We start from the raw sequence: 12822 nt of genomic DNA on the forward strand, positions 1-12822 counted from the left end.
TATGTGAATATAATAAAATATTATCAGGCCATATGTATCATAAGAAATGATTAAATAGTTCCATAGAAACCTTGTAAGACTTACATGAACTGATGGAGAGGAGAATCAGGAAAAGACTTTTAAAATAACAACAACATTGTCAAAAGGAGTGATTGTGAAAGACTAAAGAATTCTGAGCCTTGATTACAGGGAACAAATAATGAAGAATTAAATTCACTTCCTGACAAAGATATGATAGACAAAATATGCAAAAGGATCCACAGATTTCTGGAAATGGTCAATGAGGGAATTATTTTTGTCTGACAATGAATTTTTGTTATAAGGATTTGGATTTATAAGAATTTTTTTCCAGTGGAAGGTGAAGAGGGAAAAGAAATGAATACCTGTTAACTGAAAAACAATGAAACTTAATAAAAATGCATATGTGGATTAGAGTAACAACATTGTCAAAGGTAAATATTCTAGAAGTATAGCTGTACATTAAATTGTATGATCTGAACCTCTGCTACTAATAACTCAAATGTGCAAAATGCAAAGCTACATTCTTCATAACTAAACTTCTAAAATTAAAGAGCAAATTTTATCATATAAATGACAAAAATCAATATTAACTCTAGTCTGGACAATTACAGTTTTTTTCTTTAATTAAAGCTATAGATCTCTGTTTTTCACTCTAATTGAAATTTTAAAATTACTTTCCAACTCAAGATTATTTTTCAGGTCATTTACTTGGAAAAAAAAAAAGATTTGTAAGAATACAAAATTCCCTAAATCAAATTACTATTTTAAAATTAGTTGTTTGTTTTGTACAGGATTGAATCAGTGTTTGGTTTTGTTGGTTTTTTAAAAACTGTAAAGTCCAGGCTAGCTCCCTGGAGGCCCACAGGAACAGCCAGAGTCAGGATAAGCAAAAGTTCTTGGTCTTTAGGGGAAGAAGTGAAAGAGATGGACAAAACTACCAGGAGTTTTGCCAAGGATCCCTTCTTGATTCTAAAGTCCAGAATCTTCACTTTTCTCCTCCCTCCTTCTATGGCCAAATGAAGTTCTCTTGCCTCTCTCACTCACCCCCTAATCCTTCCTACAATTATCTGTATAGACAAAACATTGAGCCAGCATGGAACAGTGAGAATGGCCATTTTTCCAAACATATGCTAATACAATCATTGTCCAACAGGTAATTAGCATTAAGTGCTCCACTGTCTGATTCAAGCACACCTTTTAAGAATTTCAGCCCTTTAGAAAAATCTGTTTTGGACATGAACACAAAGAACACCAAGTAACAAAATCAAGAGAAAGTCAGTTAATATGACCTTAGAAATACAAAAAGCTTCACTTACTAAAATCCTAAAAATTGTTATCTATGAAGATTTTAAGTGTGAGGATAATTACCAATACTGAAATTTGAGAAGTTTAAATATCAAACTAGAAGAAGTCCTTTACTGGCAACAATGATATAACAGAAAAATAATAATAACAACAAAAACAGTAATAACATTGAATCGGTTTGTGCAAAGCAGAGTTAACATTCTAAATTGGATTCTCCAGACGATTCTTTTAGCAGTGGTTATTTTAGAAACAGTACTACAATCATCCACAAACTATAAAGGGAGTGAAATATCCTATTTACTCATACATTCCTCCACCTTTAAGAGTTGTTTTATTGCTGAAATAAAGCAAGGAAGTAGGCAATCACTTTAGTAAAATGTCTCTGGGTGGCTGTGATGACATGGGTAAATACTTGTAGGAACAGCCTATTCCAATCGTAATCATCCCTCTTCTTCAAGGGTACAGTTTTAAAAGTTTTAATCCTCTTTACACACTTTATACATTTTTTGCTTTCAATAAATAACAAGTAAAGTTACTCCTGCACCCATCCTATTCCAGCCTTCAGAGAAGTTCCTGCTGGCAAATTAAAAGAGTTTACCTGGGGGAAGAGTTTACCTTTCCTAAGAGGAAAGGGAAATAGCACATTTGCATAGTAGAAAGAGAAAATACCACTTGACAATTACTTAATATTATGATCTACCTACATAGAGTGTAGGAAATGCAGTTATTTCAAAACCAAATTACATATGTACACAGAGGGAGAGAGACCAAGTTATATATGTATACAGAGAAAGAGGTATGTAACAGCACTCTCAGAATGTCAATTTCTTTTGGTGCCCAATTGTCCCCTAAAGAACAGTGATGATCTCAACCCTTCCATTTGCTGAGTTGAGTAGATCATAATCTTTCTGGATCTCAATTTCCTCTTCTATAAAATTAGGGGGTCAAATCTCAATGACCCTTGAGATTTCTTCCAGTTCTAAATCTATGTTCTTGGGGTCCTGTCATTTTTAGGAGAAATTGTAAGAAAAAAGAGAATTTGTTTTCTCATTTTTTATTCTGAAGAGCAAAAAACAAAACAAAACAAAAAATTGATGACCAACTTATTTTGCTAATGGTGGTTGTTATTTTGATCTAACAACTCTTCCTCTAGAAATATTTGTCTTCTTTCTTTTCCTCACTTTTTAGTATTTAGCCTACCTGGTAGTTATCCTAGCACTTAGAATCGTCAAGGATAACAGTTTGGATTAGTGAGACCAAAGGGCATTAACTGACTTGGTCTTATTACTTGGGAGTTGGGACTTTCAGCCAAGAAGGCGGAGAGGAGGCACACAGCTGTGTAAGCTCTGCATTTTCTCTCACTATCCATTTCATTGCAAGCCTCTGAATTAATGCTTGACTGAAAAAAAAAAAAACCACAAATAGTTACAAAGAGAAGCCATCCTTGAGATTCGCCAGGAAAGTTCTTCTTTGATTCTTTGACAAAATGAGCAAAAAATTGAAGAGGACTTTAACCCTTGACAGCTTCTATACAGATAGAGAGCAGACTCTAAATCCTGAGGAGACTAAAAACAGACAGTCTCCAAGTGAATCCCCAAAGGAGGAGATCATCTGTTCCTCAGCACAGATGAACCTCATAGAAGTAATTAAAAAGGCTCTCACAAGGGAGCTAGAAGAAAAATGGGAAAAGGAGAGGGAGGCTTGGGAAAAGGAGAGGGAGGCTTGGCAAGAGAGTCTGGAGAAGTCATCCCACTCATTTAAAGACAGAGTGGATAAAGAAATAAAATCCTTGAAACATAGGATTAGTGAACTAGAAACAGAAAATAGCTCTCTAAAAAACAAAATTGGCGAAATGGAAAAAAATTCCATAGAACAAAAGAACTCAATTGGACAATTAGAAAAAGATTTTTTAAAAAGTGAGTGAAGAAAATACTTCATTGAAAATCAGAATTGAACAAATGGAATTGAATGACTCGAAAGGACAAGAAGAATCAGTCAAGCAAATCCAAGAAAATCAAACAATGGAAAAGAATGTGAAATACCTTCTGGGGAAAACAACAGAACTGGAAAACAGATCCAGGAGAGACATTCTGAGAATCATTGGACTCCCAGAAAAGCATGATGAAAAAAAGAGCCTGGGCACTATTTTCCAGGAAATTATCAGAGAATTGCCCAGAAGTCATAGAAACAGAGGGTAAAATAGACATTGAAAGAATTCATCGATCCCCTACTGAAAGGGATCCTAAAATCAAAACACCAAGAAATATAGTGGCCAAATGCCAGAACCCTCAGACGAAGGAAAAAATACTGCAAGCGGCTAGAAAAACCCAATTCAAGTATCAAGGAGCCACAATAAGGATCACCCAAGATCTAGCAGCATCCACATTAAAGGATTGAAGGGCCTGGAATATGATATTCCGAAAGGCTAAGGAACTTGGTATGCAACCAAAAATAACTTACCCAGCGAGAATGAACATCTTTTTTCCAGGGAAGAAGATGGACATTCAACGAAGTAAGCGAATTTCACCTATTTTTGATGAAAAAGCCAGAACTTAACAAAAAGTTTGATCTACAAATATAGAACTCAAGAGAAATCTAAAAAGGTAAAGATTAATCTTGGGAATTATATTTCGGCTATAAAGATGTATAAAGAATACATGTATACCTTGTTCTAGAAACTAGATTGGAAAGGACATTGTACCAGAAAAAGGGTAAAGTGGGGGTAGTACATCTCATGAAGAGGCAAAGGAAACCTATTATATCTGAGAGAAATAATGAAGGGGGATGAATATAGTGGGTATCTTACTGCCTTCAGAATTGGCTTTAAGAGAAAAATTTTAGACATAATCAATCTATGGTGAAACTTCTCCCACCTCATTGAAAAGTGAGAAGGGAAAAGTGAAAAAGGAAGGAATAAGCTAAGCTGAAGGGAATACGGGAACTGGGAGGGAGAGGGGTAAGATAGGGGAAGGAACTCTAAGGCGGGGGGAGGGATACTAAAAAGGGAGGGCTGTGAGAAGCAAGTGGTGCTCACAAGCTTAATACTGGGAAGGGGGGTAAGGGGAAAAGAAGGGAGAAAAGCATAAACCGGGGTTAACAAGATGGCAAGCAATACAGAATTGGTCATTTTAACCATAAATGTGAATGGGGTAAACTCCCCCATAAAGAGGAAGCGGTTAGCAGAATGGATTAAAAGCCAGAATCCTACAATATGTTGTTTACAAGAAACACACCTGAAGCGGGGAGATACATGCAGGTTAAAGGTAAAAGGATGGAGCGAAATCTATCATGCTTCAGGTGAAGTCAAAAAAGCAGGTGTAGCCATCCTGATCTCAGATCAAGCTAAAGCAAAAATTGATCTAATTAAAAGAGATAAGGAAGGGCACTATATCTTGCTAAAGGGTAGCATGGATAATGAAGCACTATCTATATTAAACATATATGCGCCAAGTGGTGTAGCATCTAAATTCTTAAAAGAGAAATTAAGAGAGCTGCAAGAAGAAATAGACAGCAAAACTATAACAGTGGGAGATCTCAACTTTGCACTCTCAGAATTAGATAAATAAAATCACAAAATAAATAAGAAAGAAGTCAAAGAGGTAAATAGAATACTAGAAAAGTTAAATATGATAGATCTCTGGAGAAAACTAAATGGAGACAGAAAGGAGTACACTTTCTTCTCAGCAGTTCATGGAACCTATACAAAAATTGACCATATATTAGGACATAAAAACCTCAAACTCAAATGCAGTAAGGCAGAAATAGTAAATGCATCCTTTTCAGACCATGATGCAATGAAAATTACATTCAATAAAAAGCCAGGGGAAAGTAGACCAAAAAATAATTGGAAACTAAATAATCTCATACTAAAGAATGATTTGGTGAAACAGCAAATCATAGACATAATTAATAACTTCACCCAAGAAAACGATAATAATGAGACATCATACCAAAATGTATGGGATGCAGCCAAAGCGGTAATAAGGGGAAATTTCATATCTCTAGAGGCCTATTTGTATAAAATAGAGAAAGAGAAGGTCAATGAATTGGGCTTGCAACTAAAAATGCTAGAAAAGGAACAAATTAAAACCCCCCAGTCAAATACTAAACTTGAAATTCTAAAAATAAAAGGAGAGATCAATAAAATTGAAAGTAAAAAAACTATTGAATTAATTAATAAAACTAAGAGTTGGTTCTATGAAAAAACCAACAACATAGACAAACCCTTAGTAAATCTGATTTAAAAAAAGAAAGAGGAAAATCAAATTGTTAGTCTTAAAAATGAAAAAGGAGAACTCGCCACTAACGAAGAGGAAATTAGAGCAATAATTAGGAGTTACTTTGCCCAACTTTACGCCAATAAATTCGACAACTTAAATGAAATAGAAGAATACCTCCAAAAATATAGCTTGCCTAAACTAACAGAGGAAGAAGTAAATATCCTAAACAGTCCCATCTCGGAAAAAGAAATAGAACAAACTATCAATCAACTCCCTAAGAAAAAAATCCCCAAGACCAGATGGATTTACATGTGAATTCTATCAAACATTTAAAGAACAATTAACTCCAATGCTAAATAAACTATTTGAAAAAATAGGAATTGAAGGAGTCCTACCAAACTCCTTTTATGACATAGACATGGTACTGATACCTAAACCAGGTAGGCTGAAAACAAAGAAAATTATAGACCAATCTCCCTAATGAATATTGATGCTAAAATCTTAAATAAAATATTAGCAAAAAGATTACAGAAAATCATCCCCAGGATAATACACTATGACCAAGTAGGATTTATATCAGGTATGCAGGGCTGGTTCAATATTAGGAAAACTATTAGCATAATTGACTATATCAATAACCAAACAAACAAAAACCATATGATCATCTCAACAGATGCAGAAAAAGCATTTGATAAAATCCAACATCCATTCCTAATAAAAACACTTGAGAGCATAGGAATAAATGGACTTTTCCTTAAAATAGTCAGGAGCATATATTTAAAACCATCAGTAAGCATCATATGCAACGGGGGAAAACTGGAACCTTTCCCAGTAAGATCTGGAGTGAAACAAGGTTGCCCACTATCACCATTATTATTTAATATCATATTAGAAACACTAGCCTCTGCAATAAGAGTCGAGAAAGATATTAAAGGAATTAGAGTAGGCAATGAGGAAACCAAACTATCACTCTTTGCAGATGATATGATGGTATACCTAAAGAACCCCAGAGATTCTACTAAAAAGCTATTAGAAATAATTCATAATTTTAGCAAAGTAGCTGGATACAAAATAAATCCCCATAAATCCTCAGCATTTTTATACATCACCAACAAAACCCAACAGCAAGAGATACAAAGAGAAATTCCATTCAGAATAACTGTTGATAGCATAAAATATTTGGGAATCTATCTACCAAAAGAAAGTCAGCAATTTTATGAGCAAAATTACAAAAAAGTTTCCACACAAATAAAGTCAGACTTAAATAATTGGAAAAATATTAAGTGCTCTTGGATAGGCTGATCGAATATAATAAAGATGACAATACTCTCTAAACTAATCTATTTATTTAGTGCTATACCAATCAGACTTCCAAGAAAATATTTTAATGATTTAGAAAAAATAACAACAAAATTCATATTGAATGGATGCCCATCAATTGGAGAATGGTTGGGTAAATTGTGGTATATGAATGTTATGGAATATTATTGTTCTGTAAGAATGACTAGCAGGATGAATACAGAGAGGCTTGGAGAGACTTACATGAACTGATGCTAAGTAAAATGAGCAGAACCAGGAGATCATTATACACTTCGACAACGATATTGTATGAGGATGTATTCTGATGGAAGTGGATTTCTTTGACAAAGAGACCTAACTGAGTTTCAATGGATAAATGATGGACAGAAGCAGCTACACCTAAAGAAAGAACACTGGGAAACGAATGTGAACTATCTGCATTTTTGTTTTTCTTCCCGGGTTATTTTTACCTTCTGAATCCAATTCTCCCTGTGCAACAAGAGAACTGTTCAGTTCTGCAAACATATATTGTATCTAGGATATACTGCAACATATCCAACATATATAGGACTGCTTGCCATCTAGGGGAGAGGGTGAAGGGGGGAGGGGGGGAATTGGAACAGAAACGAGTGCAAGGGATAATGTAAAAAAATTACCCTGGCATGGATTCTGTCAATATAAAGTTATTATTAAATAAAATTTAAAAAATTACTTGGGAGTTCTTTATATTTATGTCTAAATTTCTTTTATTCATCTCCTCCAATCCAAATCCCTACAAAACATAACAAAAGAACCAACTCCTTTTAAATAACAGTTTGCCTTAAGGTACTTTATAGTATTACAAAATGTAATAATATATAAATGATAAATGAAATATATGAATAATATACAAAAATATAAATCTATCCTAGAAAGTAGCCTGAATAATTATAATAATAATCTTGTGGAAAAGTAACTTTTAAATTCAAACCTTCCTCTGGAAGAACTGACCTTTTTCACTTGCTAATATTACTTTTCAAATGATCTTGTATTACTTTTAACATATATGTTATGTCATGCCAGTAGAGTGTAAACTCTTTGAAACAGGAATTGTTTGATTTTTTTTCTTTATATCCACAACACCCCGCATAGTACTTTATACACACTGAGCATTCAATAATGATAGTAACAGTACATTTTTGAATGGCTGCAAATAGGAAAGATGTGGACCAGGAATCAGATCTAGCATCTAGTCTTGACTTTGCTACTCCCCAGATATACAAGAAAGCAAGAAATTAATTTTAACTCTTTGGAGTCTCAATTGTCATTTGTGAAAAGTGATTAGACTCCCTCAATCCCCCCCTTAGCATTGATAGGGCATCATTTGTATGGAATAGATATATGTAAGATATAGTAGTCATCAATCACTTTGAATATCTTGGTCTGACAACAATAATAAAATACTCATATAATTCTATGTAAAAGGAGTTCATTTATCAAAGAAGCCTAAATCCTTTCAGTTGTTAACCTCCACCATTGCATTATTCCCATCTTCCTTTATCAAATGAAATAACACCAAATCCAGACTACTTTGGAGGGCAAAGATAGCATATTTCAAAACAAATGGAACTAAAATGCGTTTTGTTAGAAAATTTATTTAAAAACCAAAAGAAAAATTTTAAGAGTCACAGGGCTAAAACTAAATACAATTGATAAAACAAACATGAAAGGGTCTTTCAGGAAGAAGAAATCACATGTAAATTAGCTGCCATAATTATAACATATCTCTGTCAAATAATATCAATATCTAACTGTTGAAAAATTCCCATGTGAAATCAAAGGCTTATTAAGTTACCAGAGATAATAACATGGGGGAAAAATTGGACAAACCAAAAAGAAAACATATGTTTTCAGATAATTTGTGAAAAAAAATACTTGAAAAACTGAAGCAAAAATACATTAATGTTGAAAAGTGAACGGACAGAAAAATTTAGCATACTAAATTATGCGATCTTGTGAAAGAACACGGAAAGATGTTCAGAGCCATTTATGGAATAAATGTTGGGAGAAAAAATATATAGCTATGGTATAGAAAATAATATGTCAAATCCATGAAGTAATCAAAGTGTTAATAAATAAATAAATAAATGTAAGCTCCCCAGAGAAAAGGACAAGGTCTTACCCATTTCCCCCAAAATGACAAGATCATTAGACTGAGACAAATAGTAATTTGTGATGATAAAGGATTTGGAAAAGGTATCAAAATGAAGGATGTGGCAGCTGCTGTGGTTTATATTCCAGACTGAGATAAACAAAGAGCAAAGGTAGATGGGAAGAACAGAGATTTTTCATTGGTACTATGTATAGTTCTTTTCTAGTGCCATCTGGTACTACCCAGAAACCCAGACACTTGAGACTTCTCTAATTAGTATATGTCTTCACTCATTAACAGGAAAATGGAGACTAGGGAACGTTAATTGTTATTGATTTGACCTTCATCTTAAAATTATTCTTTTTTGTTCCTCCTCCCTAACACTTTGTGTGGTGATGAAAAAAATTATTTTAACCTTTTAAGAAGGATAAAAGTTATGTTCCTTCTTGAGTGACACCACTTTCTCTTTTATTTGACACTTATTTATATCCTTGGCTTTCTAAAGGAACAGCAAAGCTACACAACAATTATTTTCTTCCTTTTTTTTCCTTTGGTGGTTGGTTGTTTTGGAGTCAACACCATCCATTATAACTAAAGACATGACCTAACCCTTGAAAGTCATTAAGAAAAAATGCTGCACACTTGGCAAATTCTATGATAGATACAAAATGGAGAATGCTGGGGGCAATAAATGATAACTTTTCCCCCAGAATTATCCTAATCTTTAAAAAAATATTAAACTATTTTTTCTTTGCTAAACACATACAGATAAACAGAACAATTGATAAGAACATAAAAGTGTTTTAAGATTAGCAATGGTAATGAAGAAAATAGAAATCTGGGTGAGAGATCAAATAGTAACTACAAAAATATAATTCTGTATGAAATATATACACACATCATAGAGTTATTATCACTGCCAAATCAGAAAGGTTTTTTTCCCTGCCATTAAGAAGCATTTTTCTTCCATTGCCCTAATTAAAAAAAAAGAAAAGAAAGAGAAAGAAAAGAAAAACTTAAAATTTTCTAATGAATATGTATAGTCAAGCAATCTTTAATCTTAAAATCATCATTATTCTGTGAAATTAGGGAGAAGGAACACGCATTATCATCCATTCTCTGAATTCATGGTGTCATTGCAGTGATGAGTTCCAAGGTCTTTCAAAGCTATTTTATCTTTACAATGTTATTATTATATAAATTATTCTTCAGATTTTGCTAAGTCTACCCTGCATCAATTCAGTTTTCTCAAATTTCTCTGAAACTATCCTCTTATTTATAATTTTTTTACAATAGTATCATGTTATTTATGTACTATCATCTTCTATCAGCTTATCCATTCTTCAATTTATGAGTATTCCATTTCAAATTGCATTCTCTGCCATCACAAAAAAACTGTCTAATGTTCAAAGTTGAAGAGAGGGTGCTTGATCTGCATCTTTACCTAGAGCTCTTTATACTTGTAAAATCATAGCTCTGGGGGAGGGAGGAGCAGAGGAGGAGGAGAGGAAGATGAGGGAAGGAGGAGGGGAAAGGGAGGAAGGTAAGGAGGGAGGACAGAAAGAAGGGAAGAAGGAAAGGAAGAAAGAAGGGAGGAAGGGATAGAGGAAGGGAAGGAAGGAAGGAAAGAAGAGAAGGAAGGAATTAATTAAAAGTCTAAGATTATTAAATAAAAAATTCATAAAGCACTTAACACAGTGCCTGGCATTTAATAATAAATACTTATTGCTTATCTTCTTTTCTATTATGATTGCTAAACTTTTGGTCTCTGCAAAAACACTTTATTTATTTGCTTCAAAGATTAAAAAAGAATTAGAATCTTAGGTTTACAGAAAACAAACTTAAGTTGAAAAAGATCTTAAACGTCACCTAACGCAGAGGTGTCAGACATGCACTGGCAACACTCCCAAGTACACTGTAACCACATTAAAATGTAATTGGGAAATAATTAACAAAACAAATAAAACTATAATAGAACACAAGCAACATTATATTTTAAAATTAAGTCAATATGCAGTCCACCAGGAACTTTATGTAGAATTTAGTGGCCCCTGTTTTTAATTATGTTTGATACCACTAATCTAGGCTATCCCTCTCTTCTTAAATTGAAGAATGTGAATTACTCAGATGTGATTTAGACCAAAAGGTCCTTTCCCTCCAAATTCAACATTTTCTACTAGACCTCTGAGTTCCCCTAACTGTTATCGTGAATTAAGCTTATTTAAAAAAGGTTTTTCTTTTGGGTTAATGGGTTACCAACAAAAATATACATAAAATAATATATTATTTTGGTTGGCTTCACAAATACCATTTTGATATGCCACCAGGCCTAAAAGCTGTTGTTTGTTCTTTGTTCTTGAAGAAAAACATGACTTTAGGAAGGGGATGCCATGACAGGCAAGGGAATATGATTTAAGTGAGGGAGGACAAGGTCAGCAGCCTCACTTTGTCCTGCATAGTCACCAGGGTCCAGTGGTCAGATACAGATCAAAATGACTGGAGGTGGTTTTGTAGATAGAGGGAGATCTTAGTCTTCTTAAGCTAAAGTCTTTAACATTTTAACAGGTCTCAATTTGAGGCAACACCAATCAGTGATGATGGCTAGGCAAGACAAGAGGCAGGGTTTGGTCTTTTTTATTTAGGGAAAGATTGAGACTGAGGTCACATGCACTCTGAACAAATCAAGGCCCAAACACTGGCCAAGTGGGACTAAAACCAGGCAGCTGGTAAATAAACCATGTGATGAGTTATATCAAATACTCATTACCTGTGTTAGACCAATCTCTTTCTCATTATAAGATTTTACTAAAGAATCTTTGTAGCATTTTGATGCTCCATGCACTTAGACTAATGCCATTTGAAAACCTGAAGATCTTGATTTGATTAATATGAAGGAGGACAGAGTGGCTCCCCACCTTCAAAGTACTGACATTACATTGATAGAAAATTTTAAAAACATTCATGGATAAAGTAAAACAAAATTAATACATAGGAGAATTGGATAAGAACCATCTGGCCCACAGGCCATATAAGGCCTGTGAAATCAATCACTAGAGCAACTTGCAGGTGATGATGAACTGAAACCAAGGACAACAATCTCCCACTGCTTGAGTTCTATAAGTTGATAATTTCTTATGACCTATGAAAGATTTTATAAATATCCAAATGATCCTTGGCAGAAAAAAGGTTCTCTACACTGATCTACATTGTGCCTTCCAGAAGCTAAGGATTCTAAAAAGGTGGAAATGAAGAAAGAGATAAGATTTACCTCATTTTTTGGGAGGGGGGAGGGGGAATGGTCCAAAGATAGGGATGCAAAAGTACAATGTATACATGGAATAGTGAGTAGGCTACTAATGTTGAAATCAGAATTTGACAGAGATAGCAACATGAAATCAGTTTAGAAAAAATAGGTTGAAATCAGCCTGTGAGAAACTTTAAATGCTCGAAAAGTTTGTATTTTTTTTCCTAAAAACAACAGGAAGCCACCATGCTTCCAGAGCAGGGAAATCATATGGTTGTATAGGATGGATTCCAAAGAGGGAGAAACTTGATGCAGGAAGATGAATTCTACAGAAGGCCAGTGCAGGAACTCGTCAAAGAGATGCTGAAAGCAGGATGATGGTGATAAGCCTAGGAGTGAACAGCACCTGATCATGGGTTAGATATAGGAACAGAAAAAAAAGGAGGATGAAAAGAGAAGAACTCTAAAATTGCAAACCTAAGTGAAAGGAAGGAGGGTTGGGCCCTCTACAGAACTGGTTAGTAAGATCCATGGGTTTCAGGGGAGAAAGATAATGGATTGCATTTTGGTCATGCTAAACTTGAGCTACATGAGAATGTGAT

General features: G+C 34.1%; 1 protein-coding gene across 1 annotated transcript in view; it reads right to left on the minus strand.

Annotated features, from left to right (window-relative positions):
- Positions 1-12822, minus strand: part of OXCT1 (3-oxoacid CoA-transferase 1) — a 177540-nt gene that overhangs the window by 91889 nt on the left and 72829 nt on the right. The gene's annotated exons all lie outside the window — the stretch shown is intronic.

Source organism: Antechinus flavipes, chromosome 1 (genome assembly GCF_016432865.1).
Source record: "Antechinus flavipes isolate AdamAnt ecotype Samford, QLD, Australia chromosome 1, AdamAnt_v2, whole genome shotgun sequence".
In the NCBI taxonomy this organism is placed as follows: Eukaryota; Metazoa; Chordata; class Mammalia; order Dasyuromorphia; family Dasyuridae; genus Antechinus; species Antechinus flavipes.